Source organism: Eleutherodactylus coqui, chromosome 7 (genome assembly GCF_035609145.1).
Source record: "Eleutherodactylus coqui strain aEleCoq1 chromosome 7, aEleCoq1.hap1, whole genome shotgun sequence".
Classification (NCBI taxonomy): domain Eukaryota; kingdom Metazoa; phylum Chordata; class Amphibia; order Anura; family Eleutherodactylidae; genus Eleutherodactylus; species Eleutherodactylus coqui.
In genome coordinates this window covers 173,801,436-173,817,957 of record NC_089843.1, presented here as the reverse complement: position 1 = coordinate 173,817,957, position 16,522 = coordinate 173,801,436, and the positions used below count along the sequence as shown (strand labels likewise).

At 48.2% G+C, this 16,522-nt stretch overlaps 1 protein-coding gene across 5 annotated transcripts in view; it reads left to right on the top strand.

The window, feature by feature from the left end:
• Nucleotides 1-7,584: 7,584 nt before the first annotated feature.
• Nucleotides 7,585-16,522, top strand: part of PDLIM5 (PDZ and LIM domain 5) — a 148,982-nt gene continuing 140,044 nt past the window's right edge. For all 5 annotated transcript variants that reach the window (XM_066574028.1, XM_066574027.1, XM_066574026.1 and 2 more), the window contains exon 1: nucleotides 7,585-7,738. The gene's annotated coding sequence lies outside the window, so the exon portion shown is untranslated. The remainder of the gene's footprint in view (nucleotides 7,739-16,522) is intronic.

Sequence of the window (16,522 nt, the reverse complement as noted above, 5' to 3'; positions counted from 1 at the left end):
TGTCAGACTAAGAAGAAAAGTTTCCTTCAGCCGAAGCCTGCAGCGCTGGGACAAAGCAATGCACACTGTTCTGCTAGGACCTTACACCCTTGGCCCTATCGGGAGCTAGGGGTGTGTCAGGGGCGTTCCCCTTGTCAAACCCCTAACTTCTGGTGGCATTAAGATACACTAATACCCATGCTTCCTATGGTCAGATTGAACTGCGGATCGTCCGTGTGGGTGCTTCACGTGTTTTTCAAAATTCAAATCCGCCTATGAACATTGGGCCATAGTCTTCAAAGAAACTCAAAACATATACTTTATTTATAAATATAGTTTAACAGACTTTGAAGGAACTTTTATATTCTTGAAAGGTGCACTATACAGGGTTTTTCACATTGGTGAATAGTTATGCCCTAATTTGTCCCAAGATAACCTTTTCAGACAAATTTTTCCATATGCTGGATATATTTTGAGTACCAATTTTAGATGGTGATGTCAACACCCTACTTCATCCCTCCATAGATACTTCAAATAACTCCTCTGTGTAATAATAGTTAAAACCATAAAACTTAGATCAAAAAACCTTTTTGGCAGAGTCCCGTCTAGTAGATGCATAGAGAATTCAGCACCCTGATACTAATTTTTTTTTTTTACTTTAAGCCAAACACCAAGAATAGTCAAGGCTTAAGTACTTGCTTGTACTTCGTTCTTTAATAAGATCTATATTACAGGCAACACATGTTCTACTGCTTTACCAAATTCCCCTTATCCTAAAACGTCTAAAGGCCCATTTGGACACAATGAGAATCGCTCAAAGCTGTCTTTTGAGCGATTCTCGTTCTGTCTAAATGCAGGGACATCATGCAGTTTTCGTGCACGAGTCGCTGATTGCTGAATTCAAGCTTGCTAGAATTCAGCGATCAGCTGTTATCAGCGGTGCAGGCTTTTATCAGTCTGCTGCACTGGTAAGATTCTCTGTGCCTGTGTCCTGCTGTAAATTCACAGCGGGGACATTAGCAGTCAGTACTGAGAAGAATACATATGTTTGCATATACAAAGCAGCGTATTGTTCTATAAGTGGCCACGGCTGTGTCCCACTCTGCATGCATAACTCTATTAGTTAGTAGCTTATTAGCTACTATAAAGTATGCAAAGATTATCATTAAGTGTAAATGGGGTATAATTCAAAATCAACAAATGTGTTTGCTGATTATTCTTGCTGGTTTGGCTAGTGACTGGGGTGAGAATTACCAACCACTTTGTGGATGAGGTGATTTTATGCTGTGCATGTGTCCAAATAAACAAGAGCAATTCCTTTAAATGAAAATTAAAGAAGTTTGCTAAAGCGTAAAGAGAACAAGACTTGCTGCACATTCTAAATCATAAAGCTTTCATCAGGGGTTATTTATTTGAATTCAGGCCCATGAAGGAAAAAGGAAAAAAATATGTAAATCTCTGATCTTCTGTAGCAAATATAAAGTCTAGAACTCAATTGCAATGCTTACAAAATAAAGATTTGTTTAAGCTTAGAATGAATCTTAAGGAACTTATCAATCATGAAAAGGAAAAGATATTATGCAAAATGTAAATCACACACGGTAGTAAATGGGTCACCATGTACAACCAATGTCAAAATGACAAAAAAAAGGGCTTATGCTCAGTAGAAAATCTGATACAGATCTTGAAAAAGTATAGGGAGGATATAGAAGGAGAACTTACTGATTATGAGGGGTCTCTCCCTGAGCTCCCCCTAAACGCAGTGAATGCTGAAGGAAAGTCTCCTTTGATCCTTAATTCAGTCACAGGTTTATGGAATTCACAATAAGTAAAGGTGGATTTAGACGGGATGAATGTCACGACACTTTGTGGCCAGCAGGGGGGCGAGAAGGCTGCAGGAGATTTCACTCCTCACGCTCCCCCGTCACTCTCCATTAACCTAACATAGCGGACGTTCAATATTGAACGGCCGCTATTTACACTGAGTGATCAGCAATCACCTAATCGTCGATCGTTTATGCAGCATAAACGATGGACGATGAGTAGAGATGAGCGAGCACGCTCGGATAAGGCAGTTACTTGAGCGAGCACGCTCTTCACGAGTAACTGCAGATCTCTCTTCCCCCCGCGCCTGCTTGGACGAGAATACAGTTACTCGAGAAGAGTGATGCTCTCTCAAGTAATTGCCTTATCCGAGCGTGCTCGCTCATCTCTAACGATGAGCGTTCAGTGTAAATAGCAGCCGTTCAGTACTGAATGGCCGCAATGTTAGGTCAATGGAGAGGGGCGGTGGAGCGCGAGGAGAGAAATATCCTCCAGCCTCCCTGCTGTGAGCCAGCGATTCTAGCTCCCGTGCAGCAGCACGAGAGCGAGTATGTGCAGGGACGAGTGCCAATCACAGCCATTCATCAAGCACTGGCTGTGATTGGCTAAGCGCTTCCAGGAGCTGAAGATTTTTCAATCCCCGGCGACAAGATGAAGAAGAGAAGAAGTGCCGTGACTCGGGGAGAAGCTGCAGCGGCGCCCCAGACAGTACAGGAGAGGTGATGTACACTTTTTAAATTTTTTTTTTCTTCAGCTACAGTTTATTTTCGGGGTAGGGCTTATATTTCAAGCCCCATCCCTCCCTCCCCCTGAAAATCCTTGCATGTGATGCTACAAAGTCGCAGTATTGCCGCAAGAAGATGCAGCGATTATCGCACGGGCCAGCGATGTGATATCACTGCAATTTTCTTGCAGCAATGCCGTATCACCTGTGTGAAGGTGGCCTAAAGTATAAGAGATGTCACTGCTGAATGATGAAACAGGTGCTAACATCACCTCAATACTGCGAAGCCCACGATAGCCAGCCTGTACCTGCTCCCTGGACCTCCTGAACCAGTGGGAGAACGGGGTCAGCCCAGGTGCTGACGTCAGCCCTGTCTAACCACAATGGACCATGACCTGACTGACCTACCAGGATTTCTCCCTGTATGGCCAAACCGCCTCTACACCCTTCTCCCAGACTACTCCTTATGTAAACTTTAACAGGCTGTTCCCTCCCTCCATACAGACTGCTCCCTACATTCCCCTATCTTCAGTGGTCCATAGAAGGAACCCGAACGCTGGTGGTTCAGCTTTGTTTCATACTTGCATTGAAAGTAGAAATGAGTGCAAGGAAGTGAGGACTGCAGCTACCATATGGCTGCACAGTTCTCTCTATGACCAGGCAGCTTGCTTGACCAGCGCTCTGCCTGATCATAAAAGAGGAAGATTTTAACCTGCACGGCCGTGGTGTTGAGCAGCAAAAACAACTTGATGCATCCCTAATTAATGCAGCCTAGAAGAATATTTATTTTCTTTGATTACCAGTCTGATCTAATTTCAGTTCTAAAAAATGGTTGAGTGCAATACCCATCTGGCTCCATCAGCATGGGATGTACTCGTGATCAAACATATGTAGCTATACTTTGCATTTAGTTAACCTAGCGAGGACGATCCCCACCATGGTGAATTTTAAAGTAAACTCCAGATGTTATCTAAGACAGACGGACTCTCCAGGGTAATGATAATTAGTAACACACAATCGTCCTGAACCGCAATTAAACTGACATCTTCAATAATATATAAAATAACTTAACTTTATTCTCCCCAGCTGTAAAATAGATGTGGCTTAACTTTACTGTCAAAGTACAATTGAGAGTTCTCATAGAAGAATAGTGGATTCTTAATGTTACTTTTTTTAGATGGTGATCCAGGAGAATAAGAGGCCTGAGAAAAAGCAGAAGCAGATGTCGGGTAATTGTATACGGTAAGAGAAGAGCTCAGATATTAAGACTGGCAAACAATTGCTGCAGCAGTAAAACGGAGAAACAAATGTGATCAGAGGATTCTGAAGACAATTACTGAAGGTGCAAAGAAGATATTTCTAGGTGCATGGAGACATCCAGGCATATCCAAGTACCCAAGTGTTACAATCACTTCACATGAAATTTGGTATCTGGATTTTTATTGTAGATTTTTGCATTAACTTTGAACTCTATTTCCCTATCATCTCCACAACAGCACCAGCTGAGATGATCTTCCTCTGATTGGACAGGAAACACGCCAAGATGTTTAAAGCTCTCCCCGCCTCCTTCCTCAGTATTTTCCTGTCCTGTCAGGATGGTCATCCGAGAGGTGCTGGGAGCTCTCTAGGGCTCCCAGCAAGAAGTAATGCTGGATAGGAGTGGCTGGGAAGATATCAACGTTCCTTTCCTGGATCGTCTCATCCACTTGGCTGCGGTACATGGCAGCCCTCCCAGGCCAGTCTCCTTCCCACTGCGGACCCTAGTGCAAGAGGGGATAAGTGTGGGGCTGTACTTAGGTCTGCCCTCCCTCTCGATTTCTGCCCTGGTCTCAGTGGCGCGTGGTGTCTGGCTCAACCTGCTTCTGGGTGGCTTGTGGCATTGCATGTGCATCGAGGGTGGTGTTTGGTCACATGGCTGAAGCGCTCATGTAACTGTGACGCAGCGGGGAAGCCAGGGATGGTGGTAGATTCAAAAAAGGGACCGAGAAAAGACAGATATTGGTGCTTGTAACCTCCAGATTGCAGCAGTTTGTTCAATCCTTTTGGAAAAGTAAGCCTACAGTTCTACCTTGCTGAGGATGAATACTCCATGGCTGAAACCCCTGTACTGGCTGTGAGGTCTGCTGTTGTAAGTAGCCTGGGGGCACCTCATGCACGTTGTCTTCTGGATGCACAGGTATTTAGGGCCTTATTATGTCTTACTAGGCGGACATATCCACAGAGGGGTCCTCAAGGGCTAAACTTAAATAATGCGCTTCCTGCATGAGGAGATTACCACCCGACTACTCCAAACCACTTTGCAAGATTTGCATAGCCCAGCTGATTAAGGAGTCAGTGGGCTTCATGGAAGATATTAAGACACTGGTGAGGAATGAGGTCCGCTCTACCTTAGCCTCTCAAAGTGCAGCTCCCTCCTTGTAGACCTTGTAGCAACTTGGTGAGGGCCGTAGATTGGTTCTCAAACCCGTTGGTATGGATCTCGCCGGAGACCAGTGCTCACGGGTGGGGGTCCCAGGTAGGCGATACTTATTTTCAGGGATCCTGGTTTCAAAAGATCAAGGGGCAATCGTCAAACTTCAGGGAACAATATGCTATCTGGAAAACCCTTCAACAACCCCAGAATCCAACCAGGGGCTAACATTTAAAAGGGACATTGTTTGCCGGACATTGGTCCTGTGTAAATGGGCCTTTACAGTATATTGATTCCACAAGGCAGTGGAGGAAATAAGAAATTGTTTCTCCAGTTCCTGGGGGGTAACAAGGAGAAGAAAGTGTCAGAGCTCTGTATCTAGGAGGATCCGTTCAGCCATCACGGAGGTTAACACAGTATATTTATGTGTGTGAAAGTGCACAAAACCGCATTGATTCTGTGTGTAAATATGCAGGTTTCCTACATATTTGGCCGCCTGCACATAGGCCGGTAGGATTCCGCGTGTAGGAATCCGACCCTGTGCCTGGCCGGTGTCTGCGCGGAAGTCTTTTTGCCGTACTGCAGATGGTCCGCATGGCAAGCCATCAAATATGTGCAGTACAGATTTTTTTTTAAATCACTGCTTTTTTCGCATCATCGCTAAGCAATGACGCAGAATCCGCAACCTCTCCGCAATGTCATTGTGAACGGCTGCAGATCGGACGGCTTCCGTTGACTTTAATGGAAGCTGCCCATGCGGAGTCCGCACAGAATCGCAGCATACTGTGATTTCTTCTCTGCAAGCGAAAAATCGCAATCTATTTCTGCACGTGGAGATGAAATTGCGAGTTGCCATAGCAACTTATGGGCCGTATTTGATTCGGAATCCAGAGGCGGACTCCCGCTCTGGATTCCGCAATTCAAATCGGCCCGTGTGTAGCCGCCTTTTGCATGTACGCACGCACTGAGACAGGACAGGCCGTGTAGTTTTTCCTGCGATTATACATCATGTAAAAAAAAAAACGGGTTAAGTGAACAGAAACGCATCGCGAGCACTGGGCGCTATTCACTGCCTATTCCACACACATACGCCCGTGTGAATTCGCCGTTACTGCAATTGCTGCCCATTTCTTCTTCCATAAGTGGTTACCGCCGGCTACAACCAGGCGCCGTTCTCAGTCTAGTAAACGCTGGAGTGCGATCTCTGTGCGGCGTTCGTACAACGCACTACTTTTACTCAATCTGCCACAATGTGACTACTGTAGGTTTCAGGATCTTCATTCGCACTGATGGCGCCATCACACGGGTGCAGTTGTGCGCGCAGGTCGCCAAGAATAGAGTTGATTTCAATGTGTTTGTTCACACTTCCGTATTTGCGTGCGCATTTCAGTCCGCACACATGGGCACCAAAGGTCCCCAAAGAAGTCAATAGAGGATGTGAAAATGCGCCCGCAATACGCAAGGAGATGCGCAATATGCTGCGGAATTGTGCTGGAAAAAAATCTGGAATTAATCTGCCCGATATCCGCAGCCGTATGGGTAGAACGCTGCGGTTGTAAATGGCGGCTCTGCCGGCAGAGACCACATATGGCGGTTTGTACTGCGCATGCTCGTCTATTTCGCGGTTGTGCGCAGTGTGACCTTTTTTTTTTTTTAATTCCCCGCTCTGTCTCATAGGGGGCAAGTCGCTGCCCAAACGTAATGTATTGCGTCCGGACAGTGTTATATGGTGCCCGGCGGGTAGAGCGAGCTGCGATCTGTTCCTCGCGATTACTAACACGCCCATGTGAACAGATCCCTGAGAGTCTATGGACTTTCACTGACGCCATTCACCGTGTGCCACGTGGCGGTAATATGTGCTGCAGTAACAGTCACGTGAACGAGCCCTTAGACTAATTAGGCATTTCAAGCGGTGTGCCTTATGTTATCTGTGCGCCAGTGACCACGCCCCGTGCGCAGAGGAGGACGGTAAAATACAGATACGTGCGCAAAATGTATAATTGGTTTGGCAAAAATGCAGCGTACAAGTGTGTGCAAATCCGCATCCGCTGGAGTGAGGAGCCCTCGGCGACGGGCCGTTTACACCAGACAATGCCGCGTTTGAACGGTGTTGGTTATCGCTCGGGCAGCCATATGGTTGGTTTGTTCAAGTGGAAAATCGTTACCATTCGCGGTATAAGTGACTGACAGCCACTAAACGACCAGTGAGAAAACGGTAAACCCCCAGTAACCTGTCCACAGCCCACCCAGTGTACCCACAGCCTGACCAGTGTACCCACAGACTGACCAGTGTGCCCACAGCCTGCCCAGTGTACCCACAGACTGACCAGTGTGCCCACAGACTGACAGCTGCTGCGTCCACAGCCTGCCTACCTTTGTGCCCATAGCCTGCCCACCTTTGTGCCCACAGCCAGCCAGCCGCTGCACCCACAACCTATCGGGGAGCTTTCATCTTAGTACAGTGTATCTATGCGGTAAGAGCCGCTGGGGGAACGCAGTGTGACGCGCCGCTGGCGGGACGGTGAGGTGAACGGGGTGTTATCGTGAAGGCGCCAGCAGGGGGCGCAGCCCGCAGAAACACCGCGCACCTAGCCGTGAGGAGGGCGCAGCCTGCAGGTTCCCTGCCCGCCCCGTCAGCGCCGGCCTCCTTCCTTGGGAGGGGCAACGGCCAGTCCCCGTGTGAGGTAGCGAGAGAGAGGAAGAAAACACCCAGGAGAGCCGCCGGGAGAGAAGACGGGGCGGAAGTTCTAGTCAGGAGATCCCGCCAGTCCCGGAGTCCTGCCCGCCACTGCTGCTCACAGGTGGGTGCCGCTGCCAGGTGTGTTCAGGCGGATAGTACGGGGTGCCGCTGCCAGGTGTGTTCAGGCGGATAGTACGGGGTGCCGCTGCCAGGTGTGTTCAGGCGGATAGTACGGGGTGCCGCTGCCAGGTGTGTTCAGGCGGATAGTACGGGGTGCCGCTGCCAGGTGTGTTCAGGCGGATAGTACGGGGTGCCGCTGCCAGGTGCACTCAGGCGGATAGTGCGGGGTGCCGCTGCCAGGGGCGGCGTAGTGCGAGTGCTGCTGTCCTGCAGACATTGGCTGCCGCTATTGTTGCTCTGGCCATCACACTTCTCCCTGGAGATTAGCAGTAATGGCTTGTGTGCGGGCAGAGCAATCAGTGACTGCCGCCTCCTCCCTGTGGCTACTGTATGTATGTAGTGTGTGTATAACATATATGTCTGTACAGCGCTGTACACACCGCCGGAGCTCGAGCAGAATCTATACAGGTTACTATAGAATAGACCTTTCTCAGGGTTGTATAGAAGCCCATATCCTGCCATGTTCAGTACATCATCTAGTAAGTGAAGCGGCCGTGAACTCGCATGGAGCTGGGAAAACTTTTTTCCGTTCCCCTTCTGTGACTGCAGCTTTTGGTGACCGGGGAGCGTGAGATCTCAGCGCTCGGGTTTTGAGTGTTGGGGACTAGTTCTGGGACACCTGTCACCGAGGAACAAGGGGGTCCTGGAAAGGCTCACATGTTTGTAACTCCTCATACAAACTTCAAGGGAAGCTGTCACCTGCCTAAAGCACCTTAGACTAAGTTCTGGCGCTGCGAGGTGACGGGGAGCCGGGCGATGTGTTTTTAACACCCGCTTCCTGGTTCCCAAGGCTGAAGTCTGTGTGCCGCCCGAAAGTCTGACTCTCTGCACAGTCCCGTGCTTTCTTATAGAAGTCTATGGAGGAGCGCTCAGGACGAGGCATTCCAGTCAAAGATCTGACTCTTCAGACTCGGGAAGCGGGCGAGTATGAAAAACGCAGCACCCGGCTGACTGTCAGCTGCCCTAAGTTTAAAGTGCTTTCAGCAGGTGACAGGTTCTCTTTAAGTTTGTATGAGGAGGTACAAACGTGAGCCTTTTCATGAACAGGACCCCCTTGTTCCTCGGTGACAGGCGCCCCCCAGAACACTTCCCTGTACGTACACAAGTTCTGATATTTCGTATTCCACGGCGCTCGCATGGCACTGATGGCACGGAAATCTGCACACAAACTTTTTTTCCCTCTAACTCCTGCTAGTACGTGTATTGTTTGACTTCCTTTTAGTTGTTTTGGTTCTATGTAACTAAGTACTATGTATATACTGTGCACTTTAGTACTATGGATCAGAGTAAAGTCCCCAACAAGTGCCAGTGGTGGCGGCGACACGCACGCCCAGCGCTATATATTCATTATACCCAGTGATGTGTGACAGAAACCAGTCACCCTTCATGCACGTTTATGAAGTAACATCTTGTCATTATGGCCTGGGTGTTGTAATCCACCTTGCTCCTTTTTCTTTTCTTTAAATCAGGATTTGCAGAGTTCTTGTAGTTTTTGGCTTTACTGCTTGCATGTTAATTCCCGTATTGTATCCATTCTAAATATACATGAAGTGCTGTATTCACACTGGTGATGGGCGGCTCTCTAAGCTATGTGCAGCTAAAACCTTTAACAGAACTCCAACACCCCCCATTATAAGTCAATAGGGACTGTCGGTCACCGTTTGGATCCCTTGCATGGCAGATCTAGCACAATCCATCATGTCTTCTGTTATAAGTGGAATCCATTGGAATCCAATTTGAGTTTACAGCTTCTTGTCTGCTCCATATGCCCCTGGTCTGTACACCAAATGTAATCACTACATTACAGAATGGCACGGTCTGCTGCGCTATTCCATACAGACATTGAGTAAATGCATGTATACCACATGGAAGCCTATGGCTGGGTCCACGTGGGGCTGATTTCCAGCGGAGTGTCTGCAGCGGACATTCTGCTACAGATCAGCCGTGGAGCCTGCCTCCAAACTCATCCCATTTGGTGCGGGTTTTACTGGGCATCTGCAGAATACAGAAGAATGTGAATTCCGTAGCGGAAACGGAAATAAAATTGACATTTTGCAGAATTGAATTTCCCAAGCCAACTTCTGCACTGGTTTAGTGTAGATTATCTCCACAGTTTATGGACCGCATTTTCAAAATCACATCCCCATTGCTGCTACCATAAATGCCGTAGAATTTGTGCGGAGGGTCTGTACGGAGATCCCACCTATGTGTGACGGATGTCGCTGAATGCCTATACAGAAGCATCTGTCGGGAGTATTTGCAGTGTCCATAGAAAGGCTTCCTGGCGGTGTGAAAGCACCTTTATGCCCCAAAATAGGCGTTTTTTTATAGATGCAAGCATAAAAGAATCCAGAATTTGCTAATAGGATATAATACTGAAAAGGTTTGTGATGGGCAGGAGCTCTACACCAGCTGGGACCTCATGATCAACAGCTTCTACAATGTGTCAACTCTTTCATCAATATAGATACTTGGAGCCTGCTGATATTGATACATGTTGTGGAAGAGAGCTCCAATACAACACAAAGAACCAGGCCTCCCTCACACAGGCGTTCATAGTAAACGCATTTACTGTGATTTCAGCAGCGTTGGCATGCGTTATGTCAGCATTTTGGCTATGTTTTCAGCACAGCTGACAATGCAGCCAAGGCAACTGGAAAAAAAATCAAATGCTCACCTACTGTCCGCTGTCCCTGCAAGCTTTCAGGCTGCAGAGCATCTCTTGCTGGTAAAAAGGTTTCAAGACGACGCCTCAAGCAAGAGATTGCTCTGATTGGCTAAGCAGTGAACCATTCATTCATTGAATGGCTGTGATTGGTGCATCCAGCGTGGCTGCGATTTGGCTCTGGATTAGCCAATCAAAGCAATCTCTTGCTGGAGGTGGGGTCTTCACACCCAGTCACCAGCAAAAGACCCTCTGACAAATCCCTGGAGCCCTGAAAAGCAGTGCCAGGGACCCAGACAGCGCCAGCATCGGTGAATATAACTTTTTTTTTGTAGTGCAGCTAGTGCTGACCAAAGTGTGGAATCAAGTTGTGCGGCACTTTCAGCAGCACTGCAAGCGCTGTCCATTCATTTCAATGGGTGACGCAGGGCTGAAAACGGCCAAAGTTAGGACATGCATCGCTGTCAAAGCGCAGCATTGAAGGCGCTGCATTTGGACGCTTGTGTGAACAACCCCATTGAAATGAATGGGAGTGTTGTACAGCGTTTAGCGCTGGGCTGAAAAGGCAGCGCTAAACGCTGTATAAAACGCCCTGTGGGAGGGAGGCCTTAGTTCAGAATAAACATACTTTGAAGGTTAAAGGGGTGGTGCAAGTTATGTTTCTACAGTAACCGCCTGTATTGCGGAATCCGCAGCCTGTATCTGCACCAATTGCCATTCATAGCATGCTATGGGAAGTCGCCTCTTCCTGCACACATGCAGAATCAAATTGCGATTTCAGTGTGAGGAGGAAAAATTGCAGCACGCTCTATTTTCGTGCGGGCTCCGCACAGAAGTCAATGGAAGCTGTCCAACCCACGGTCCTTCCATAATGGGATTCTGCATTATCGCCTGGTGACCGTGTGGGAGAAAAAAAATCCGTACTGTGCATGTTCAATGGCGAGCCATCTGGACCATTTGCAGTACAGAAAACACAGCTACTCGTGGACGCCAGCCTGGCACAGCGTCAGATTCCACTGCGGGCTCCTGCACGGTTTTGAAGGATAACCATCCCATGTAAACGCATGCAGCGAATGAATGAGAGTTTAGTTCCTGCGTGCAAAACAACTGAACGAAGGACCATGCATTGTAAACGGCAGTCAATGGAGGCAGGCGGGGAGAGAATGCTACATCTCCATGCTGTGAGCGATGCCAACGATGTAACCGTACAGCTGCCAGCATCACTGAGACGAGTGTCGGGCATCGTTTGTCCAACCGCTAGTACCGTGTAAACGAGCCATAAAAGGGATAATCTTGGAACCACCATTTACAACTTATCTGCTCCCCCTCCCTGCACAGGTCACAGAGAATGCCTGGCATAGACTCCTATGGATGGCAATGGGTTGTTTCCTGTCCATTGTTAACTGCAGCAAAGACAAGATGGCAATGCCCGTAGTCCTGTACAAACAATAGAATGAGATCTACAATCAGAAAGTAAAACATATTAGAAAGATGGAATGTTTTGCTATCTAATATAACATAAAAACCAGTTACTATTAAAGGCAACGTGCTCCCACTTCTCTCCAGTAAAATACAATATTGGGTGCATATAAAGCTTTGTGTGAGATCTTCCCACAAACACAACCCTACTTGTGTGTAACATAGTGATTGGTTACCCAGTAGAGCTACGCATGTGGTGCCTTCTATCCAAATGATAGGAGTAGTAGTATGTCCTGCCTGCGTGGGACATCTGGACCTATTGGAAATGTTTGTAGTGTAATAACTATATAGATTCACACTTCAGATGAGCGGTAATGAATATAAGAGGTCTAGGACTATTATCTATTAGCCGGTGTGATGAGCTGGCACCGCTATGTACAGAAGGGCTGCTACAATTGGTTCAGAATAAGAAAAAAGCGACACAATAAGTTATGCAGACCCAGAGAAAGGTCAGAACGAACTTGAGCGATAATCGTTACATATAAATGCGACGCCATCGTGCAGAATCTGTTCACTTGTCGTTTATCGCTGAGTTTCAGCCTCAATAAAAAGTAACTTGTTCGCTTGTCGTTGAGTTTAAACGGCATTTGTTTGCCCAACTAATCACAATGACTCCTGCGGCTGAAGACAATGGCATTTCTAGGCAAACCTCCAGCCTAGAGATTCCTCACATAAACACATCCACCTCAGCAAACGGCATATACAGGGTTAACATAGCTAATAAGGGAAATGGAGAGGCTTTCAAACGATTATCTTTACGTGTAAAACACTTAAGTATTTGAAAGCAAGAAAGTTGTTTGTTCGAATGGCAATCGTTGGGTGTAAATTGGCCTTTAGTAAGGCCCAATGCCCATGTGCAGATTTGATTTAGAAAACCTGCTTGTGGCCCCTTCACGGGAGATCCGTGCGTCTTCCTGCCCATAGGGATGCATTACCATCTGTAGGGCAGCTAAAAGCATGCAGGTGGGATTTCTTCCTGGCGTGGGGGGGGGGGGGGGGGGGGGTCGCACGCACGGGAAGAAATCGCAGCATGCTTTATTTTTCTGTGGATCTGCCGCACGGACAGATTCTATTGAAGTCTATGGAAGCCGTCCGGATCCACGGCACAGCCACAGCTGTTTTTGTGCTGTGCAGCCGATACGTGGGAGAGCAGGAGATTTAAAAAAAAAAAAAAAAAGCTGCGCATGTGCGTGGCACGTTGCTGGCATGCTAAACACATCCACCAGCCTGCACAGAGGAGAGCCCCGCAGTGTCCGGAGAGGTAAGAAAAATGTATTTTCCCTCTCTGTGGCCGCGGGCGGGCACGGATAACACTGCGGGATTGAGCAGTGGTATGCGTGCGTACAAGTGGACATGAGGCCTTAGATACGAGATGTATATATTCCGGGCCATGGAGCTAGTAGTGACAGGAAGTCTGGGACTTCATCAATGACTTCCTGTCAGGCTGGCCGCATTATTTGTGTATCTGTGCTTACTGAGCTTTGAATGTCGGAGAGGAAGTTGCACACAGTATGTTCAGCCCTGTGCTAGCAGCACAAGGGAGATGTGAATGCTTTTTAATTGGCACCAATTCAGTGGGCAGCTGAATAGTGTCAAAAGGGCAGCAGACATGACATATGAGATTTTCATCTTTTGTGCCTCTGAAATCTTGAAGGAGCTGGAACTCCGGTGTGTAGTTCTTACAGATCTCAGAAGTTTCAAAGCGGGTGTGCAATTCGGACGTTACACTTGGGGAACCATAATTCCCATCTGTCAGTCTTACTTCCTCTTATCGGCCAGTGTGATATTTTTACTTGGTGGGTATTACAGTATGGGTGTTGTAAGTCATAGAATGGATAGCTCAGGTAAGGTAGCAAAGTAAATTTGACATGTGACTCTATGGAACTACTTAGCAGTACCATCAGTCTCTCTCAGAAGCAGAGATGGTCAGAGGTTCTTCAATCTGAAAAATATGGGACCAATTAAAAAGGGAGAGTAAAGAAAAAGAATCTTCAATGTACAATTGTGAATACTTTGAATATCCCACAATCTACGGTGCATGATGTCCAAATATTCAGAGAATCTGGAGAATCGTGCACAAGGAACAAGGCCAACGCTCCATATTGGATGTTCGATCTATGGGCCCTCAGGTGTCACTGCATTAAAAACAGGCATGATTCTGTAATGCAAATTGTTGCATTACTCAAAGAATACTTAAAGTAATCATTGTCTGTGAATGTAGTTTGTTGTGTAATCCAAACGCAAGTTAAAGCTGTATCATGCAAAGAAGAAGCCATGTATCAACACAATCCAGAAACACTGGCATCTTTCATGGGCCAAAGTTCATTTAAAAAGGACTGAGGCAAGATGGAAAACTGTTCTGTGGTCAGAGAAATGAAAATTTGAAATTTTTTTTGGAAACAGAGGGCGCCGTGTCCTTAGGGATTATCCAGTTTATAAGCGCACAGTTCTAAAGCTTGCATCTCTGATTGTATGGGGTTGCATTAGTGCCTAATACTGTCCTCCCCCATGCCGTGGGTCTCGGCTGTGTCCGCGGGCCACCGGCGCCCAGCAACGCTAAGGTGGGGACCAGCGCGGTTCTATCGGCTGCCTTCTCACACAGTGCACCAGGAGCCGCACGAACGGTAGGAGCAGTGTAATCGGGCGGGCGGCGCTGTGTGTGCTGCCTTGCATCACGAGCAGGACCGCCGACAGCTGGGCAGAAAGAAGCTGAGGTGGGATGGTACAGCCACTGGGGAATAAACAGCAGCAGCCGGGGAGCCTTGGTGAGGGGCCGGGAGTCGGGACTGCAGGGAGGCCGGGGAGCCTTGGTGAGGGGCCGGGACTGCAGGCAGGCCGGGGAGCCTTGGTGAGGGGCCGGGACTGCAGGCAGGCCGGGGAGCCTTGGTGAGGGGCCGGGACTGCAGGCAGGCCGGGGAGCCTTGGTGAGGGGCCGGGACTGCAGGCAGGCCGGGGAGCCTTGGTGAGGGGCCGGGACTGCAGGCAGGCCGGGGAGCCTTGGTGAGGGGCCGGGACTGCAGGCAGGCCGGGGAGCCTTGGTGAGGGGCCGGGACTGCAGGCAGGCCGGGGAGCCTTGGTGAGGGGCCGGGACTGCAGGCAGGCCGGGGAGCCTTGGTGAGGGGCCGGGACTGCAGGCAGGCCGGGGAGCCTTGGTGAGGGGCCGGGACTGCAGGCAGGCCGGGGAGCCTTGGTGAGGGGCCGGGACTGCAGGCAGGCCGGGGAGCCTTGGTGAGGGGCCGGGACTGCAGGCAGGCCGGGGAGCCTTGGTGAGGGGCCGGGACTGCAGGCAGGCCGGGGAGCCTTGGTGAGGGGCCGGGAGCCGGGACTGCGCAACTCTACCGGGGTGCCAGCGTGGATTAAGAGCAGCTGCAAAGGGGTGCCAAAGAAACAGCAGCATCAGCAAGGAAAGTGAACGGCTGCTGAGCCTGCCAGACTGACAACAGTAGCAACGGGAGCCAGGACTTTAGAATTATAATGGCCTGCCAGGACCTGCAGGGGAGCCTTCTCTGCAGCCAATTAGCTTCAGGGGGCGTCACCGAGCTGTCACTTTTGTCTCTACCAGGACTTCCTGGTGCTGTCAAGATACAGTAATACCCTCCAGCAATTTGCTCTCCCCACTTCCCAGACATTTGTAAAAAGAGAGATTGGTAGACACAGCCCTGTCAACTTTTTTTTGAGATGTGTTGCTGTCATCCGTTTCTAAAATGAGTTTTTTATTAGATAAAATAGAAAAACCTCTCGTCTTCAACTTTTAATGTTTGAGGTTCTATTGGGAATAAAATGATTTCCAAATAATTTTTTCCCCCTTTAAACATTTATTTACATTCTACACAATGTCCCAACTTGTATGGTATTGGGGTTGAATTAAGCTCCATGGAAACAATCGGGGGTTTCCCCACTTCTAGCGGTGTTGCTGCACGGAGACAGCTCTGCATACTGCACAGTTGTCCAGGTTGGTACTGCAGACTGAGTACTATAAAAGTAAATGGGACTGCAGTACCAACATGGGCCACTGCAGTGTACAGAGCTGTCTGCTTTCTGCATCAAAGCAGCTAGAAGTGGGACAACCCCTTCAAAGTGAACCTGTCACATGTTGTTTTTTTATTTCTCAGTCAATGCATGCACACTCCCGTATACATGAGGAATGGAGGAGAATGGAATTTATAACCCCCTTTTCTTATAACTCCCTTTTTATAGAGGGCACTTTAGGAATTAGGAGTATATTACAGAATTGCTGATGGCACACATTCCTGGGCAGGTTGGCCATGCCAAGTATCATAAAGCTCAGTTACATTGATAGTTTACTTTGAGGTCTAGCTGCGTGGCAGACTTCTGAGATGTTGTAGGCTTGTAGCCCCCACCTTAGGAGAACTTGTTTTAGGACTAATAAGACTTGTATGTTTTATATCGGCTTTTCCACATATACTATACACACAGAATGTTTGTGATAAGTCTCCTCATTCGCTACGCAGAATCTACCATGTTTTGGATCAAATAGAAGCAGTTGGGGCAGCAGTAGTTCCTTGGTGCCAGACTTGTGTCATGGCTCATAAAACTGCTTTTTACATCTTTTATTAGAAA